The sequence below is a fragment of the Callithrix jacchus genome, chromosome 7, assembly GCF_049354715.1.
Source record: "Callithrix jacchus isolate 240 chromosome 7, calJac240_pri, whole genome shotgun sequence".
Classification (NCBI taxonomy): domain Eukaryota; kingdom Metazoa; phylum Chordata; class Mammalia; order Primates; family Cebidae; genus Callithrix; species Callithrix jacchus.
Window position 1 is genome coordinate 89,891,494 of NC_133508.1, and position 20,936 is coordinate 89,912,429.

The 20,936-nt window shown below is 43.9% G+C and overlaps 1 pseudogene; it reads left to right on the top strand.

Moving 5' to 3' along the window:
- Nucleotides 1–2,180: 2,180 nt before the first annotated feature.
- LOC100895370 (SUMO-conjugating enzyme UBC9 pseudogene) lies at nucleotides 2,181–2,823 on the top strand (annotated as a pseudogene).
- Nucleotides 2,824–20,936: the final 18,113 nt, after the last annotated feature.

Sequence of the window (20,936 nt, forward strand, 5' to 3'; positions counted from 1 at the left end):
GGCTGAAGCTGGAGGATCGCTTGAGGCCAGGAGTTCTGGGCTGTAGTGCGCTATACGGATCGAGTGTCCGCACTAAGTTCGGCATCTATATGGTGGCCTCCCGGGAGCGGGGAACCACCAGGTTGCCTACGGAGGGGTGGACTGGCCCAGGTCGGAAATGGAGCAGGTCAAAACTCCCATGCTGATCAGTAGTGGGATCGCGCCTGTGAATAGCCACTGCACTCCAGCCTGAGCAACATAGAGAGACCTGTCTCTTAAAATTATATATATATATAAACATCTAGGCCGGGCACGGTGGCTCACGCCTGTAATCCCAGCACTTTGGGAGGCCGAGGCAGGCAGATCACGAGGTCAAGAGACCGAGACCATCCTGGCCATGGTGAAACCCTGTCTGTACTAAAAATGCAAAAATTAGCTGGGCGTGGTGGCACGCGCTTGTGGTCCCAGCTACTCAGGAGGCTGAGGCGGAAGAATCGCTTGAATCCAGGCGGAGGTTGCAGTGAGCCGCCACTGCACTCTAGCCTGGCGACAGAGTAGGACTCTGTCTCAAAAAAAGAAAAAGAAAAAGAAACATCTAAAGTGATGTTGGATAATGTTTAGGAGAAAACTAGCACTGTAATTAAAACCATGTCCAACAGATGGCACAATAGCCATGGTCAAAGCTACCTGAGAGGTGCTCTCCTGCATCACATTCACAAAGCTTTTTTACCTATTTTGTCTACTTGCATTATTGTCTCCATCTTACAAGTGAAGAGGAAAATGAGGAGACTTTTCCAAATCCCAGAATCTTTTAGGAAGGTGATTTTAAGGGTCTAACAGAGGTCCTGGGTGATTTTCCTTCCATATGAACCTTCCTCATTCCTTGAAAATATATGAAATGTTCCTTTAAAATTTAAATGTTTGAATGGGGGGAGGGGAGATTGGGAAATAATTTAATTCATTTGCACTTAAGTGTAAAAAAGTTTCAAATATATTCTAGGCTGGGCTCGGTGGCTCACAAGGTCATCCCAGCACTTTGGTAGGCCGAAGCGGGTGGATCACGAGGTCAAGAGAGCAAGACCATCCTGGTCAACAGGGTGAAATCCTGTCTCTACTAAAAATACAAAAATTAGCTGGGCATGGTGGTGCGCGCCTGTAGTCCCAGCTACTTGGGAGGCTGAGGCAGGAGAATTGCTTGAACCCAGAAGGCGGAGGTTGTGGTGAGCCGAGATTGTGCCATTGCACTCCAGCCTGGGTAACAACAGCGAAACTCCGTCTCAAAAAACAAAAAACAAAACAAAACAAAAAAATAGCTGGGCATGGTGGTGCGCGCCTGTAGTTCCAGCTACTCGGGAGGCTGAGGCAGGAGAATTGCTTGAATCTGGGAGGCGGAGGTTGTGGTGAGCCGAGATCGCGCCATTGCACTCCAGCCCGGGTAACAAGAGTGAAACTCCGTCTCAGAACACACACACACACACACACACACACACACACACACACACAAAATCAAATATATTCTTGAGAGTCTTTGACCTAAGTAGATTGGATGGCCTCAGGGAGAGTGCACAGAAGCACTGGGGGCCTGAAAAAATGCCGCAAAGATGAGATGGTGAGTAGGGAAGGGAAAGCGGAATGGTAGGCAGTTTCATTGACATAACACATTTTCCATGGACCAGCTTGGTTCTCTATTGCTGTTGCTATTGCCAAGGGACTCCATTCAAGGGATTTGTTATCCCAGGAATTTGAGAGCACAATTCAGGACAGTTAATAATCAAGTAGTAACGCCTGGAAAATTCTCAAGAAATCCTTCTCAGCATCCTCTGGTCACAAGCTAGAAAACAGTGAGTCAAATCTCAGGTTATAAGAATGAAACCAGGCTGAGGTGGATGGATCATCTGAGGTCAGGAGTTCGAGACCAGCCTGGCCAACGTGGCGAAACCCCGTCTCTACCAAAAACATAAAAATTAGTGGGGCATTGTGGCACGCGCCTGTAGTCCCAGCTACTCCGGAGGCTGAGGCAGAAGAATCTCCTGAACCCGGGAGGCAGAGGTTGCACTGAGCTGAGATCACGCCACAGCACTCCAACCTGGATGACAGAGCCAGACTCCAAATCAAAAAATAATAATAGTAGGCTCGCAGAGCGAGCTCCGGAGGGAAGTCCCGAGACAAAGGGAAGCGCCGCAGTCCCCCTCGGTCCTCCGCCTGTCCGCGACGCCCACTCGAGGCCGCGGCCACCCGAGGGACTCTGAACATGTCAGGGATCGCCCTCAGCAGACTCACTCAGGAGAGGAAAGCGTGGAGAAAAGACCACCCGTTTGGTTTTGTAGCTGTTGCAACAAAAAAATACTGACGGCACCATGAACCTCATGAACTGGAAGTGCACCATTCTAGGAAAGAAAGGGACTCCACAGGAAGGAGACTTGTTTAAACTCCTTCATTGATATGGATGCTTTTCAAAGATGACTATCCATCTTCGCCACCGAAATGTAAATTTGAACCACCGTTATTTTACCCAAATATGTACTCTTCGGGGACAATGTGCCTGTCCATCTTAGAGGAGGACAAGGACTGAAGGCCAGCCATCACAATCAAACAGATCCTCTTAGGAATACAGGAACTTCTAAATGAACCAAATATCCAAGACCCAGCTCAAGCAGAGGCCTACACGATTTACTGCCAAAACAGAGTGGAGTATGTGAAGAGGGTTCGAGCACAAGCCAAGAAGTTTGCACTGTCATAAGCAGCGACCTTGTGGCATCGCAAAAAGGAAGGAATTGGTTTGGCAAGAACTTGTTTACAACATTTTTGCAAATCTAAAGTTGCTCCGGGGTTCGGTGGGCGCCATCTTCCATTGCCACTGCTGGTATGCAGTTTTGATTCGCCCAATTGCCTGTTTTTCATACAGAGTCTCTTCCTTCAGTCTTTTGTATTTTGATTTTTATGTAAAACTTGCTTTTAATATTGATGTATTTCAACTGCTGCAAAATGATAAACTTTTATACTTGGATAAGTCCCCAGGAGCAAGTCCTTGCTCTCGGATGCACTCACGCCCCGGCCGGCTGTCTAGAAAAGCACCCTCCCTCGGCAGCTCCTCTAGGGCCTGGGCTGTGTTGCCTTCAAGCCTCAAATCCCAAGTCAGCAGCCTCTCCATTCTGCATAACTTCCTTTGGGTTTATATGACATTTTGTCTGTGTTGCTGTTTAGAGTAAATAAACTATTTATATATAATAATAATAATAATAAAAAGAATGAAACCTGGGGCCAGGTGTGGTGGCTCATGCCTGTAATCCCAGCCTTTTGGGAGGCTGAGGTGGGCGGATCACCTGAGGTCCGGAGTTTGAGACCATCCTGGCTAACATGCTGAAACCCCCCTCTCTACTAAAAATACAGAATTAGCTGGGCGTGGAGGCACATGCCTGTAATCCCAGCTACTCGGGAGGCTGAGGTAGGAGAACTGCTTGAACCTGGGAGGCAGAGGTTGCAGTGAGCCGGCATCACTCCACTGCATTCCATTACAGCCTGGTGGGCTAAGTGAGTCTCCGTATCAAAAAAAAAGGCCGGGCGCCTATAATCCCAGCACTTTGGGAGGCTGAGGCGGGTTAAGAGATCGAGACCATCCTGGTCAACAAGGTGAAACCCCGTCTCTACTAAAAATACAAAAATTAGCTGGGCATGGTGGTGCGCACCTGTAGTCCCAGCTACTTGGGAGGCTGAGGCAGGAGAATTGCTTGAACCCAGGAGGTGGAGGTTGCGGTGAGCCGAGATCGCGCCATTGCACTCCAGTCTGGGTAACGACAGCGAAACTCCGTCTCGAAAAAAAAAAAAACCTGGAGTAAAATAGTAAAATCTGCAATTCCAAATTTGGCACCTGGAGTTCAGGATTAGAATCGCAGACTTTGATAGAACTTGGAGGTCTCAAATAGAATCTAGAGATTACAGATTAGAATTTTGTGGTCCAAATATATAATCTTTGGTTGTCATTATTGAAATTCCTTACGTATTGTGGAATCTAACTGTAGGATTCAGGTTCAGAGAATAGATCCTAGCCTTTCAATATTAGAATTCTAGGGTCCCAAGTAGCAGCTGGGTTCTAATGGTAAAATGCTTAGACACAGTGAATAAAACCAGAAGTTGCAGGAGTAGATTTTTAGAGTTTAGTATTAGAATCTCAGACTCTGAATTTTGAAACTGTAGTTGTAATAGAAGGATCTCAAATTATGAAAGTAAAATGTAGAGGTTCAATAGTGGAATTTCAGTTTCACAGAAAGAACCCGGAGAAAGAACCTAGTTTAGTTCCTCAACTAGAATCTTGAGTCATAAGAATAGAACTGGGAATTATATTCTTAGAATCTTGTACTTTGAGACTGGAGCTTTGGTTCCAATAATGCAATACAGATGTTGAAGTTTAAAATATGAGGTTCAAAGAGCACAATTTTGAGTTCCAAAGAGGTATCTTGAGTTTATATAGTAGAACTTTGAGGTACAATAGTAAATTATGAAATTCTAAGATTGGATTCTAGCATATTAGATTAGATTATAGCATATTAGCATATTAGATTAGTGTTAGGATTAACCTCCAATAGTAGTAATGCTAATGGCTGACATTTATTAAGTGCTTACTATGTGCCAGGCATTGTTGTAAGTATTCCTGTTGTTGTTATTGCATTTAGTGCTCAAAAAAATAAATCCTGGCAGGTGAATATTATTGTTATCATTACTGTGTTATAGATGAGGAAACTGAGGCATGGAGAGGTTAATTTTCCAATGGTCACACACCTGAGAAGTACAGAAATGGCATCTAATCATTAAGTAGTCTGGCTCCAGAGCTCATGTTTTTAATCTCTGTGATAAGTGCCTCTAGATTCTAGAGTCTAGGAGAACCTTGAATTTCACTACTATAATAACTTTGGGGCTTAGTCAATAGAACCTAGAGTTACTATAATAGAAACTGTAATTCCAGTAACAGCATCTTGGGTTTTGATAATGTAATTTGTATGTCCAATGGTAGAATACAATACAATCTGGAGTTTCCAACAAATTCAGTTCTAAAATTAGGGTTCCCATGGCCAGGCACGGTGGCTCACACCTGCAATCCTAGCACTTTATGAGGCCGAGGCAGGCAGATCACCTGAGGTCAGGAGTTTGAGACCAGCTTGGCTAACATGGTGAAACCCCATCTCTACTAAAAATACAAAAATTAGCTGGGTGTGGTGTTAGACACCTGTTATCTCAGCTACCCAGGAGGCTGAGGCAGGAGACTCGCTAGAACCCGGGAGGCAGAGGTTGCAGTGAGCCAAGACGGTGCCATTGTACTCTAGCCTGGGCAACAAGAGCGAAACGCTGTCTCAAATAAATAAATTAATTAATTAATTTAATTACAGTTCCCAATGAAGAATTTTGATTTCATCTCAATAATTGGAGTCCAAGATTCTTTTGTTTGTTTGTTTTGTTTTGTTTTTATTTTGTTTTGGAGTCCAAGATTCTACTATCAAAACTTTCATCTTAGCTGTGAACCTTCAGGTCTAATTCAAATAATGGAATCTATGTTTCTGAAAGTAAAGCCTAAGTTCTTAAAGAATTTTAGTTTCTAAGAGTAGAACCTTGAGTTGCTTTTTTTCTTACTTTAGGTGCATACTATATCTGGCATTTCTCCCCATGTTATCCCTCCCCACCCTCCCCTCCCTCCTTCCCCCCCGTGTTGTCTCTCCCCTACTCCACCGCAACTGTCCCCTGTGTGTGATGCTCCTCTCCCTGAGTCCACGTTTTCTCGTTATTCAACACCCACCTATGAATGAGAACATACAGTGCTTGGCTTTCTGTTCTTGGGTCAGTTTGCTGAGAATGATGGTTTCCAGATTCATCCAAGTCCCTACAAAGGACACAAACTCATTGTTTTTTATGGCTGCATAGTATTCCATGGTGTATATGTACCACATTTTCTTCCTCCAGTCTATCATTGATGGGCATTTGGGTTGGTTCCACGTCTTTGCTATTGTAGAACCTTGAGTTTTGGGGCTGGGCACAGTGGCTCACGCCTGTAATCCCAGCAATTTGGGAGGCCGAGGTGGGTGGATTATGAGGTCAAGAGATTGAGACCATCCTGGTCAACATGGTGAAACCCCATCTCTACTAAAAAAAAAATACAAAAATTAGCTGGGCATGGTGGTGCGTGCCTGTAATCCCAGCTACTCAGGAGGCTGAGGCAGAAGAATTGCCTGAACCCAGGAGGCGGAGGTTGCAGTGAGCTGAGATCGCGCCATTGCACTCCAGCCTGGGTAACGAGAGCGAAACTCCATCTCAAAAAAAAAAAAAAGAACCTTGAGTTTTAATAGTAGAATCTTCTGGGGAGACTAAGACATGGAGTTTTAATAGTAGAATCTAGAATATTAAAGTAGATCAAGTTCCAATATTCCAATAATGGAATTTTAAGTTTCAATAGAAGAATGTGAGCTCTGATAATAGGAACTTGGGTTCAGAGAATAAAATGTTGCAAAAATGGGGTATATGATTCCAAGAACACAGAACACACTTGGAGTTCTAATGTTAGAATGTCAGGCCTTGGTAGTAGAAACTGTATTATTATTATTATTACTTTTTTTTTTTTTTTTTTTTGAGACGGAGTTTCACTCTCGTTACCCAGGCTGGGGTGCAATTGTACAATCTCGGCTCACCACAACCTCTGCCTCCTGGGTTCAGGCAATTCTCCTGCCTCAGCCTCCTGAGTAGCTGGGATTACAGGCACGCGCCACCATGCCCAGCTAATTTTTTGTATTTTTAGTAGAGACGGGGTTTTACCATGTTGACCAGGATGGTCTCGATCTCTTGACCTTGTGATCCACCCGCCTCGGCCTCCCAAAGTGCTGGGATTACAGGCTTGAGCCACTGCGCCCGGCCAGAAACTGTATTATTAAAATATTAGAATCTGGGGCTTAGAGAATAGAATCTGGAGTTACCAAAATAGAAGCTATAGTTTTAAAAGCAGTGTCTTCGGCTTTAATGGAAGAAGCTGATTGCCCAATGGGAGGATAAGGGATTCACAGGATGTAACCTGGAGTTCCAAACATAAATTACTGGGTTTGTAGAGTTGAATCTATAATAAAACAATTTTAGTAGAATCATAGTCAAATATTCTAACTTGGTAGAATCAGGTTAGAGTCTGGGGTTCACAGAATATAACCTGGAAATTAATTACAGGACTGAAAGTAGAAGTTGGAGTTGTGATGACAGACTCTTGATCTAGTTAGTGTTCATCTCGGTTTTTAATTTTTATCCTGTATTAGTACCGGATTTATTGTACCTCCTTATTAAAAATCACTGTTTTGCTGGGCGCGGTAGCTCATGCCTGTAATCCCAGCACTTTGGGAGGCCGAGGTGGGTGGATTGCTTGAAGTCAAGAGTTTGAAACCAGCCTGGCCAACATGGTGAAACCCCATCTCTAAAAAAACAAACAAAAAATCACTGTTTCTTCTAGCCTGGGCAACATAGCAAGACCCTGTCTCTAAAAAAATATATAAAAAATTAGCTAGGCATGGTGGCACTTGCCTGTAGCACTAGCAACTCAGGAGGCTGAGGCAGGAAATTGGCTTGAGCCCAGGAGCTCAAGATTATAGTGAGCTATGATCATGCCACTGTGCTCCAGCCTGGATGAGAGAAGAAGACACTGTCTCAAAAAAAAAAAAAAATCCCTGTTTTTTGTTCAAAGAGGGAAGATTCTTAATAACAGAGAAGGAGTTAGACTCTTAAAAGTGTGTAAAATTGAATGTAACTTTCCAATATTACTGAAGGCTATTTGGCTCTAGATGAAATGTCTTCCAGTCAGTGAGCCATGTGATTAGGCCTCTGCTATGTGCTCTGGAACATTCCAAAGTGAAGACCTTGTCCTTGGTCTGAAAAGCTAACCATGAATAAAGCAATACAAGTCCAACATAGGGAAGAATGTAATCCAGGGCTCAAATAGTAAAGTGTAGGCTGGCATTATTCTGACACAGGGGAAAGATCAGTGCAGGCTGTAAGTCAGGCATGGTGGCGCACGCCTGTAGTGCCAGCTACTCAGGAGGCTGAGGCAGGAGGATGCCTGAGCCCAGGAGTTCAAGTCCAGCCAAGGCAACATAGCAAGACCTTATCTAAAACTTGAAAACAAAGGCTGGGGTGGGGGGAAAAAAAAAACAAGAGAGAAAGAGAGAAGTATAGATTGCCATAGCTAAGGAGGCTCTACAGAAGAGGCATTCCAAAGGATAGGTAGAATTTAAATAGAGAGGAGGCAGTGCATTTGTGCACTTCAGGTTGGAAAATACTCAAATTAAAACATGGAAATAGGATCTAGCGTGATGTACACTAGCAATTTTTTCAGCAAAGAACTATTTATGGAGTGCCTGCTATTCACCAAGCACAATGTAGGCCTGGGAGAAACAAAGAGAAAGCACAAGAGGTTTCTGTCCCTGAGATCATGTAGAAAAAACAATTACAGTGACTTTGAAGTTAGACAGATAGACTTGGGTTTGAAAAACAGGCACACACATTAACTTACTGGCTATGAAACTAGGTTAGCCTCTTTATATCTCTGAATTAATCTGTCTATAAAAAGGATAAGGATAACTTCCTTGAAGAATGGTTGTGAGGATTCACGAGTGTGTGTGTGTGTATGTGTGTGTGTAAAGAGGCATATGGGGATGCTAGGTATTATTAGTTGTTCAAATAGAGTTATATACAAAGTGTAATGACACTACAAAGGAGGTAGCACTTGAGCTGAATCCTGAATAATGGTAGGATGCATCTGACAATCAGAAAAGCAGAAGGGCATTTCAGGCAGAGGAAGAAGAAGTTCCAAAAGTACTGGGCATGAAAAGGAACAAGTAGCCTGGGACGGTGGCTCATGCCAGTAATCTTAGCACTTTGGGAGGCTGAGGTAGGTGGATCACCTGAGGTCAGGAGTTCAAGACCATCCTGGCCATCATTGTGAAACCCCATCTTTAAAAAAAAAAAAAAAGAAAGAAAGGGAACAAGTAGTTCAGAAGACCTGGTCAGAGTCTGGGAAGCTGGGCTGCAGCCAGACAGTAAAAGGCTTTAGTGCCAGGGTAATGGCATTTAGGTGATGGCAAACCATTGAAATATTGTTAATGGGGGACCCACTCAACAAAAATATATTGAACCGGTTCAGAGACTCACTGATGAATAGACCACTATAAGAGAGATGGTCTTTCTTATGTATACCTTATACAAATTTATCAGGAGAGATAGTACATATACCCAAGATAAAAAACAGTATTGGCATAGAAAGAAAAGAATGAGCTTTAGGCTGGGTGCAGTGGCTCACACCGGTAATCTCAGCATTTTGGGAGGTCAAGGCAGGCAGATCACTTGAGCCCAAGAGTTTGAGACCAGCTTGGGCAACATAATGAGAGCCCATCTCTATTAAAAATAAAAATTTGGCCAGCCATGGTAGCTTACACCTGTAATCCTAGAACTTTGGGAGGCCGAGGTGGGCGGGTCACTTGAGGTCAGGAGTTCATGATCATCCTGGCCAACATGGTGAAACCCCATCTCTACTGAAAATACAAAAATTAGCCGGGTGTGGTGGTGGGTGCCTGTAATCCTAGCTACTTGGGAGACAGACAGGAGAATTGCTTGAATCTGGGAGGTGGAGGTTGCAGTGAGCCAAGATTGCACCACTGTACTCCAGGCTGGGCATCAGGCTAAGACTCTGTCTCTAAATAAATAAAATAGGCCAGTCGCGGTGGCTCAAGTCTGTAATCCCAGCACTTTGGGAGGCCGAGGCGGGTGGATCACGAGGTCAAGAGATCGAGACCATCCTGGTCAACATGGTGAAACCCCATCTCTACTAAAAATACAAAAAATTAGCTGGGCATGGTGGCACGTGCCTGTAATCCCAGCTACTCAGGAACCTGAGGCAGGAGAATTGCCTGAAACCGGGAGGCGGAGGTTGCGGTGAGCCGAGATCGCGCCATTGCACTCCAGCCTGGGTAACAAGAGCAAAACTCCATCTCAAATAAATAAATAAATAAAATAACATAAAATGAAAATTATTTTAAAAAGAATGAGTTTTAAGTTGGTAAACCCTACTACATTTCACCTATCAAATTTACCTTGTTTCTACCTTTATTTCACCTGTACCTGCAATAATAAATTTTGAAGGACTTAGATTAGTATTATGTTGAAGGAAACATTGGTATAATGAAAGGGCAAGGGCTCAGGAGAAGTGTTCAAATTCTAGCTACAACACAATGTGGTTTTTTGCAGGTGAATTTACATCTCAGAGCCCCAGTTTCCAAAGCTATAAAATGAGGATAATCATCCCTACCTTTCAGTGAGAAGTCATCAACTGAATTGCATGGTTTTTTTTTAAATTTTTTTAATTAAGTAGGGGTTTCACCATGTTGGTCAGACCGGTCTTGGACTCCCGACCTCAGGTGATCCGCTCACCTTGGCGTCCAAAGTGCTTGGATTACAGGCCTGAGCCACCACCCTCCGGCCACATGTGTTGTTTTAAGCTTTTAGAAGTTTAGGAAACTCACGTCAATTATCATAAATAATAAGAGTTTCTGGTAAGAATCCATGTAGAAATGAAGAAACATGTCTGTTAAGGACATTATAGCCAAGCCCATGTTAGAGGGGGAACTTCTGTGCAGTGTGGTGTCAAGCATCCAATAACGTAGTTTGGAAACAAGATGGATGCTGTGGTACACCTCTCAGATACCCAATTCAGGATTAAGGCAATCCTATCCCCAGCTACTGAATCCCTTTCTGGGAACTGCCATGGCAAAGGAACTGCCAATCCAAGTGTATGCCTCCATCCTGGGTGCAGTCTGTATCTAATGAGTGGTCAATGGTGGGATAAGTGGGAGACTTAAAGGTTTCACCCCTTTGGCTCAATTCCAGATGACTCTAGGTCATTTTGGCTCCTGAGCTCTCTGAAGGGTCAGTGGAGGTTTGTTTATAACTGCATCACAGCCCAACTCTTCCCAATCACATGCCCCTCACTTCCTCTCGGGCACTGATCTGAAGAGCATGCCCTAATAAGGCCTCTGCCTGATAGTAGTGTCTGATGCAGATTGTTTGCTAGAGAGCCTGACCTAAGACAGGGAACTAGGACATTACCAATTGTCTACGTTTCCTGATTTTGCAGCTGTCAACACACTCTTCTTTTAATTATCCCTTTCTCTGTTTAATGGCTTTTGTTTGCTACCTCCTCTGTCTTTCAACTTTTGCCCCCAACCCAAATGCTGATTTCTTCATTTAGTCAAGTTTTCACTGTTTTGCCTGTTAGGGGCCCATCAGTGTCCTAGGCACTAGAAGGATGCCTAGTGAGGAGGGTGGTGAAGAGAATGGCCCTTCCCTGATAATGGTAACTTCACAGGAAATAAATGAGATTAAGTGTGTCAAATCGATGAGTAAATGGGAAAGTCCTTATGTGAATTCTTTGTACTATAGGAATTGATACCAGGGAAAGCATAGTTATCTGTGGCAAACTGGGAAAGCCAGAGCAAATGAGATAGCTCAGGGTCAGCCTGGCCAACATGGTGAAACTCCATCTTTACTAAAAATGCAAAAATTTGCCAGCTGTGGTGGTGTGCACCTGTAATCCCAGCTACTCAGGAGGCTGAGGCAGGAGAATTGGTTGAACCAGGGAGGCAGAGGTTGCAGTGAGCTGAGGTCATGCCACTGCACTCCAACCTGGGTGAAAGCAAGACTCTGTCTCAGAAACAAACAGTCCAAGCGTGGTGGCTCATGCCCATAATCCCAGCACTTTGGGAGGCTGAGGCGGGTGGATCGCAAGGTCAGGAGTTTGAGACCAGCCTGGTCAACATGGTAAAACCTTGTCTCTACTAAAGATACAAAAAATTAACCAGGAAATATTGTTAATGGGGGACTCACTCAACAAAAATATATTGAACTACAATATATTGGTTCAATATACTTTTGAACCAATGGGTGGATCACAAGGTCAGGAGTTTGAGACCAGCCTGGTCAACATGGCAAAACCCTGTCTCTACTAAAGATACAAAACATTAACCAGGCGTCGTGGTGCGCACCTGTAATCCCAAACACTCAGGGAGGCTGAGGCAGGAGACTCACTTGAACCTAGGAGGTGGAAGTTACAGTGAGCCAAGATTGCGCCATTACACTCCAGCCTGGGTCACAGGGCAAGACTGTCTGAAAAAAACAAAAACAGCAGCTAGGCATGGTGGCTTACGCCCATAATCCCAGCACTTTGGAGGCCAAGGTGGGTGGCTCACCTGAGGTCAGGAGTTCGAGACCAGCCTGGCCAAAATTGTGAAACCCTGTCTCTACTAAAAATACAAAAAATTAGCTGGGCAGTGGTGAACACCTGTAATCCCAGCTACTTGGGAGGCTAGGGCAGGAGAATTGCTTGAATTTAGAAGGTGGAGGTTGCAGTGAGCTGAGAGTGTGCCATTGCACTCCAGACTGGATGACAGATAGAAAAAAAAAAAAAGAAAGAAACAGATAAAATCAGCATTGAAAAGTTTATCCGGCTGGGCATGGTGGCTCACGCCTGTAATCCCAGCACTTTGGGAGGCCGAGATGGGTGGATCACCTGAGGTCAGGAGTTCGAAACCAGCCTGGCCAACATGGTGACACCCCATCTCTATTTGAAAAGAAAAGAAAAGTTTATCCATGGCCTGGCTTCTAGCTAACTGGATTCACTCATGCTCAAGTACCCTGACTTTGGTGATCATTCATTCCACAAAGTATATATAAGATATAAATGGGCTGGATGTGGTACCTTAACCTGTAATCCCAGAACTTTGGGAGGTGAGATGGGTTGATCACCTGAGGTCAGCAGTTTGGGATCAGCCTGGCCAACGTGGTGAAACCCCATCTCTACTAAAAATTAGCCAGGTATGGTGATGGGAGTCTGTAATCCCAGGTACTTGGGAGGCTGAGGCAGGAGGAGCACTTGAACCTGAGAGGTGGAGGTTGCAGTCAGCAGAGATTATGGACTGCACTCCAGCATGGGTGACAGAGCAAGACATCATCTCAAAAAAAAAAAAAAAAAAGATATAAATGTTCTCAAGCAAATTTTTATAAAAGGAAAAAGTCACACTTTCACAGTCATTTTTTAGTTATCTAGAGAAAAAAAATTTTGATTTCTTTTATTTCTTGGTTATAGTTTGCAAAAATTGCCAGGTACAGTGGTGTGCACCTGTGTCCTTATATAGCCCCATTACTCAGGAGGCTGAAGCAGGAGGATAGCTTGAGCCCAGCAGTTCTGGGCTATGATGTGCTATGACAGCACCTGTGAATAGCCACTGCACTCCAGCCTGGGCAGCCTAGTGACATCTGTTTCTAAAAAAAATAAGGAGAGGAGGAGGGAGAAGGGAGAAAGGGAAGAGGAAGGAGAAGGAGAAGGGGAGGGGAAGGAGGAAGAAGAAGACATATTAAATCTAATATAAGGTATTCAGTATGGAGAAATAGAAACCTGACATCTAGAGACCAATGTTCCTCCCCCCGTCCGCTGCCACCATATCCCACAGTGACATAACTTCATTATATATTATTGAATGAATGTCGTGGCAAAAATTGGATTTGAGTTTAGGTCTAACTCCTTTTTTTTTTTTGAGATAGGGTCTTGCTCTGACACCCAGGCTAGAGTGCAGTGGTGTGATCTTAGTCACTGAAACCACTGCCTCCAGGGTTCAGGTGATCCTTCTACCTCAGGAGGCAGAGGATGTAGTAAGCTGAGACACTGTCACTTTACTCCAACCTGGGCAACAGAGTGAGACTGTCTCAAAAAAAAAAGAAAAAGATATAAATGTTCTCTGGGCTGCATGAGGTAGCCTCCTGAGTAGCTGGGACTACAGGTGTGTGCCACCAAGTGTGGTTAATTTTTGTATTTTTTTAAATAGTAGAGACGAAGTCTGGAACTCCTGGCCTCAAGTGATCCACCCACCTTGGCCTCCCAAAGTGCTGGGATTATAGGCATAAGCCACGGTGCCTGGCCTAAGCCCATTTCTTTTTTACTTGGCCTTGATGTTCTCATAAGTATTTCTTCCCAATCCCATGAAAATTACTCTCTGAGAGGAATAAATGCTAGCAAGTAAAATAGAAAGTTCTCATTTTTGTGCAAAGTTGAAGCGCAGGTCCTCCATACGTGTTAAATAACAATGGTGATAATCTATCAGTGGCATTTTACTTAGAATTTATAAAATCATACAGAATCCAAGGGGGTGGAAAACACCGTCAAAATCATGAAGTCCAGGGATTTTCCATTATGTTTAGATAGTAAAGCTCCTAGAAGTCACAGTGCTCCTTTCAAAACATCACAGATTACTGACAGTGAATATCATTACATGAACTAGCAATGATTTCACCAGCAGACTCAGCATGATGCAATGGGAAAAGATTGGGCATCGAAAGTCTCACAGCCATTGCTTTTCCATTCACTAACTTGACTCCTTGAGTAAGTTAGTTAACCTTTTTTACCTCTGATCCTTCATCTGAAAAATGGGGAAAGTAAATCCCTCTTGCATTGTTACTTTTGATATATGTATACGTATGTATATATAATTTTGCACCTTAAAAAATGGTAGCAACAGGTCCATAATTCCATATCCAAACTTTTTGGGAGCCAGCTTTGTTTCAAAATTAAGAATCTTTTTTACTTAAAAAATGTAATATCGGACATGTCATCCACTAGCTGAGTTTGTGGCAGTACCCCGTAATCTAACACTTGACATTTCTATACGGTTTGCCCCAAATTTATGAAAAGTATTCTTTGTTTTAAAATTATTTTGAATATACTTGGTATTTTGGACTTGTAGACAAATTATTTGAAGACAATATTTTGAAGGCAATATAACTGCTATGTTTCAGGTCTACAGAGCTTAAGAAAATACAAGCCAAGTGCAGTGGCTCACACCTATAATCTTAGCACATTGGGCAGGAGAACCACTTGTGGCCAGGAGTTTGAGAACAGCCTGGGCAGCAGAGCAAGACTCCCAACTCTACAAAAAAAATTTTTAATTGGCTGGGTGTAGTTACACTTTTGTAGTCCCAGCTACTTGAGAGGATAGCTTGAGCCCAAAAGATCAAGGCTACAGTGAGTTATTATCACACCACTGCACTCCAGCCTGAGCAACAGAGCAAGGGCCTGTCTCAGCTGATACAACTCGCAGCTGTCCCCTTCTTGGAGACTTGCCCTCAACCAAACAGGAGCTTTCTCCCTTGGTGGTGAGGGAACCAGGGTGAAGACTTGTCAGTGACTGTCTGACACAGTCCCTTGTTTCAAGGGACTAATTTTGGAGTACAGTTCTTGTTCCAGTTTCCCTGTGGAGTTAGACCAGAGTGGGAATCGACATTCTTCCTTGTCTTTACTCCATTACTTCAGTAAGTTACTTGAACCAGAATCCGTATCTCAGGCTCTGCTTCTAGGGAACCTAAGGTAAAACATTTGGTACCACAAATGGTCCTAAAATGCAGACCTGGCCGGGCGCGGTGGCTCAAGCCTGTAATTCCAGCACTTTGGGAGGCCAAGGCGGGTGGATCACGAGGTCAAGAGATCGAGACCATCCTGGTCAACATGGTGAAACCCCGTCTCTACTAAAAATACAAGAAATTAGCTGGGCATGGTGGTGTGTGCCTGTAATCCCAGCTACTCGGGAGGCTGAGGCAGGAGAATTGCCTGAACCCAGGAGGCGGAGGTTGCAGTGAGTAGAGATTGCGCCATTGCACTCCAGCCTGGGTAACAAGAGCGAAATTCTGTCTCAAAAAAAAAAAAAAGCAGACCTAAGAATGCAGTTCTGGAGTTGGATCCCACTTGGACTGGATGGTAATGTGGTAGATGGAATGAGAATTCTCTGGCATGCCATATATGTAACTGTAAGACTTTCACCTATAGTGAATTGGGGTGGAATATAGGTGGAAGGAAGGGAATATTCAGTCTAGCTGGTGCAATGTCATAGGCATTTGAGAAATATATGGGAAATGCAACTATAAGGATTGTGGGAGTGGGAGTCTATTGCCAAATGCCATTGATCAACTGATGAAAGAAAATGAGCCAGATGTGGTGTCTCTCGTGTATAATCCCAGCACTTGGGAGACTGAGGCAGGAGGATCACTTGAGCTCAGGAGTTCAAGACCAGCCTGGGAAACATAGTGGGACCCTGTCTCCACACACAAAAAAATTTTTTTAATTAGTTGGCTGTGTTGGCTTATGCCTGTAGTCCCAGCTACTCAGGAGGCCAAGGTGGGAAGATTCTTTGAACCCAGGAGTTCAAGCCTTCAGTGAGCCATGATCATGCCCCTGCCCTCCGGCCTGGGTAACAGAGCAAGACTCTGTCTCTAAAGGAAAAAAAAAAAAGAAAGAAAAAAGAAGAACAGAAAAGAAAGGAAGAAAATGACAGGCTTAGTCATTTTCAACTTAATCAACAATTTAAAGCAAAAGAACACACAGGTAGCATTTAAAGAGACTTTCATCCCGTGCAGCCAGTAAGAGGTGTTTAATTATCAGGCAGAATTGTGAGAGAGAAAGATTTGATAAAAGGCTGAATTCTCAGCATAGGCAAATCTCCTCACAGAAGCTGGGCCTTAATAGGAAAAAAGTAGGACCCTGAGATTTGAAGTAAGGACATGTAAGTAGATGCATTTGAGAAGCTTGAATCTCAAGATAGCTTTGAAACCTGTGGGCCTATTGAAGTGACTCACTGTCTCAAGTAGGAAGATAAAGGCCTGTTCCCTACTCCCTTTGTAGGTAACTTACAAGACAATGTAGGCCCTCCTCAGAATCTGTCCTGATCACTCTTCCTGGCCACTAGTCCCACAACTAGGATCAAATACCACAACTAGGTAAATGCAGGGTATGCTAAGGGAAAAGGGAGATATATGCCAAAGTGGCAATAGAATCTGGCTTACATGTGCTGGTGAGTACCAGAAGAATATGCCTGAGGGAGGGGTAAATGGGGAAAGGTAAAGCTGGATAGGAAGAGTTCATCAATATCAGGGCACTCTCCTTTGACACAGGATTTGAAACCCTACAAGGGCCCCAGGGGATCATTCTGTACACTGCTGGAATGGATCTTTGAAGTTCGAGAAAGGGACAGCCTACATTCACATTAAAGTAGAGATGCCAGAACTACCATGGCAAACTATGGTAAAGAGAATCAAAACACTCAGAGAGGACAGGTGCGGTGGCTCACATCTGTAATCTCAGCACTTTGGGAGGCCGAGGGAGGCGGATCACCTGAGGTCAGGAGCTCAAGACCAGTCTGGCCAACATGGTGAAATCCCATCTCTACTAAAAATTTTAGTCAGGCATGGTGGTGGATGCCTGTAATCCCAGCTACTCAGGAGGCTGAGGCAGGAGAATCACTTGAACTCAGGAGCTGGAGGTTGCAGTGAGCTGAGACCACGCCATTGTATTCCAGCCTGGGCGACAACAGCAAAACTCTGTCTCAAAAAGAAAAATAAAGACTCAGAGAAGGGGACCTGCTGGAATGGGTCTAAATAATCTTGGAAAATCCACCAGTTTATCATGCTTCTTGGAAGGGCCTTGAGGACACGCCATTTACCAAGGAAACAAGGAATGCACTAGTTTGGGGAGATACCAGCATCATGAAGATTATGGCAACTGTCCTTTAAGTCAGATCTAATGATAGGAGTTGGGCTTCCAAGTAGCAATGGGGATAGATATCAGAATAGCAGAGGTCAAGTGGCAGCACTAAACCATTGGAAAAAGGGTGGACTTAATGTTAGAATGGGTAGCCAGGAAGGGGTGGCCAGGAGAGATTTTGGAGGTGATTCAAAGAACATGATGTTCTCAGGGACAAGATAGATGGATGCCCATTGTATTAAGCACAGGAGTTCAAGAATGGATGAGAAGAAAAAAAGACAAATACTGTATTATTCCACTTATCTGAGATATAAAGTGGTCAAATTCATAGAAACAGAAAATAGACTGGTGGTTTCCAGGGCCTGGGGGAGGGGAAAATGGTGAGTTTTTTAATGGGTATAGAGTTTCAGTTTTACAAAATGAAAAAGTTCTGGGGATTTGTTGCACGACAACATGAGTATACTTAACACCATGAACTATATTCTTAAAGATGGTTGAGATTTGTAAATTTTATATTGTATGTTTATCACAATTAAATTTTTTTTTTGAGACAGTTTCACTCCATCGCCAGGCGCCAGGCTGGAGTGCAGTGGCGTGATCTCAGCTCACTGCAACCTCCGCCTCCTGGGTTGAAGCAATTCTCCTGCCTCGGCCTCCCAAGTAGCTGGGACTACAGGTGCGCGCCACCACGCCCAGCTAATTTTTGTATTTTTAGTAGGGACGGGGTTTCACCATGTTGACCAGGATAGTCTCGATCTCATGACTTCGTGATCTGCCTGCCTTGGCTTCCCAAAGTGCTGGGATTACAGGCGTGAGCCACCACGCTCAGCCACAATTAAATTTTTAAAAAATTTTAATTATTGTAAGGGGCAGGCATGGTGGCTTACTCCTATAATCCAGCACTTTGGGAAGGTAGGAGGATTGCTTGAGCACAAGAGTTTAAACCAGCGTGGGCAACAAAGTCAGACTCCATCTCTACAAAAAATAAAAAACTTAGCCAGGTTTGGTGGCACATGCCTGTGATCTCAGCTACATAGGAGGCTGAGGCCGAAGGATCACTTGAGCCCAGGAGGTTGAGGCTACAGTGAGCCATGTTCATGCCATTGTACTCCAGCCTGGTCAACAGAGTGAACCCTGCCTCAAAAAAAAATTTGTGGGTACATAATAGATGTATACATTTGTGGGGTACATTGATCCTTTCTTTGTGTTACAAACAATCCAATTATGCTCTTTTAGTTTTTTATTTTTGGGGTTTTTTAATTTTTATTTTTGTTTTTTGAGACAGAGGCTCACTCTGTTTCCTAGGCTGGAGTACAGTGGCATGATCTTGGCTCACTGCAGCCTCCACCTCTCAGGTTCAAGTGATTCTCCTGCCTCAGCCTGCTAAGTAGCTGGGACTACAGGTGCACACCACCACGCCTGGCTAATTTTCTTTTTTTTTTTTTTTTTTTTTTTTTTAGTGGTGATGGGGTTTTGCCATGTTGGCCAGGCTGGTCTTGAACTCCTGACTTCAGGTGATCCACCCACTTCAGCCTCCCAAAGTGCTGGGATTACAGGTGTGAGCCACCAGGCCCATCCTCTTTTAGATATTTTATTTTATTTTATTTTTTTGAGATAGAGTCTTACTCTGTCGCCAAGGCTAGAGTGCAGTGGCGCAATCTCCGCTCATAGCAACCTCGCCTCCTGGGTTCAAGGGATTCTCCTGCCTCAGCCTCCTGAGTAGCTGGGACTATAGATGTGTGCCACCACGCCTGGCTTTTTTGTATATTTAGTAGAGATAGGGTTTCACTGTGTTAGCCAGGATGGTTTTGATCTCCTGACCTCGTGATCCGCCTGCCCAGGCCTCCCAAAGTGCTGGGACTACAGGGGTGAGCCACCGTGCCCGGCCTCTTTTAGTAATTTTTAAATGTATTTAGGCCGGGTGCAATGGTTCATGCCTGTAATCCCAGCACTTTGGAAGGCCGAGGCAGGCAGATCACGAGGTCAGGTGTTCGAGATCAGCCTGGCCAATATGGAGAAACCCCATCTCTACTAAAAATACAAAAAGTAGCCAGGTGTCGTGGCGCATGCCTGTAATCCCAGCTACTTAGGAGGTTGAGGCAGGAGAATTGCTTGTATCTGGTAGACAGAGGTTGCAGTGAGCCAAGATTGTGCCATTGCACTCCAGCCTGGGCAATAAGAGCGAAACTCTGTCTCAAAAAAAAAAAAGTACAATAAATCATTGTTGACTGTAGCCACTCTATTGTGCTATCAAATACTAGATCTTATTCATTTTACCTAACTATATTTTTGTACTGATTAACCATCCTCACTTCCCCCTACCCTTCCCAGCATCTGGTAACCATCATTCTACTCTCTATCTCCATGAGTTTAATTTCTAGTTCCCACAAATAAGTCAGAATATGTGGTTTGTCTTTCAGTGCCTGGCTTATTTCATTTAACATAATGACCTCCAGTTCCATCCATGTCATTGCAAATGACAGGGCCTCATTCTTTTTCATGGCTAAATAGTGCTCCATTGAGTGTATGTGCCATATTTTCTTCATCTGTTGATCTGTTGATGGACATAGGTTGCTTCCAAATCTTGGCCCTTGTAGATAGTGCTGCAATAAACATGGGAGTACAGATATCTTTCAACATACTGATACAATTTTAGACATTTTAAATTATGTTTTTAAAAAAAGACTGAGGAGATGGCTGAGAGCAGCTGAACCAGAAAGTCATAAATCTTTGCCTGTTTTCAGACCTAGAAGCCATCAACTGAAGGAGAGACCAGGCCTCCATAAGGAAGAAACCTACTAAACCACAGCAAGTGTATATAGTAGTGATTCCTCCAGTTCTTCTCCAAAGGGACCTAAGGTCATTTATTCAGATAACCCTACACTAGAGTTAGGAAAATATCCAGATCTTTCAAGGGTTGCTGTATACTGGATCCAAGTTAACACTGATATCTGGGGACCTAAAGCATCAGGATGGTCCCCCTATTGCAATAAGAGTATATATGGGTCAGGAAATAGAGTCAGGCAGGAGAATTGCTTGAATCTGGGAGGCAGAGGTTGCAGTGAGCTGAGATCGTGCCATTGTACTCCAGCCTGGGCAACAAGAGCAAAACTCTGTCTCAAACAAAAGAAAGAAAGAAATTGCAGAACCCTCACTGTAGATGAAGAACTACTGTAATAGTAAGAAAGGCCAAGTGGAAGCCCCTGAAACTGCTCCCTAATAATGGCTAATATAATAAATCAAAAACCTGTGACATTTTAGTGAAATGACAGAGTTTAGGGCCTCCCTCAAAACTTTAAAGAATGCAAGAATGGGCTGGGCGCGGTGACTCACACCTGTAATCTTCACACTTTGTGGGGCCAAGGTGGGC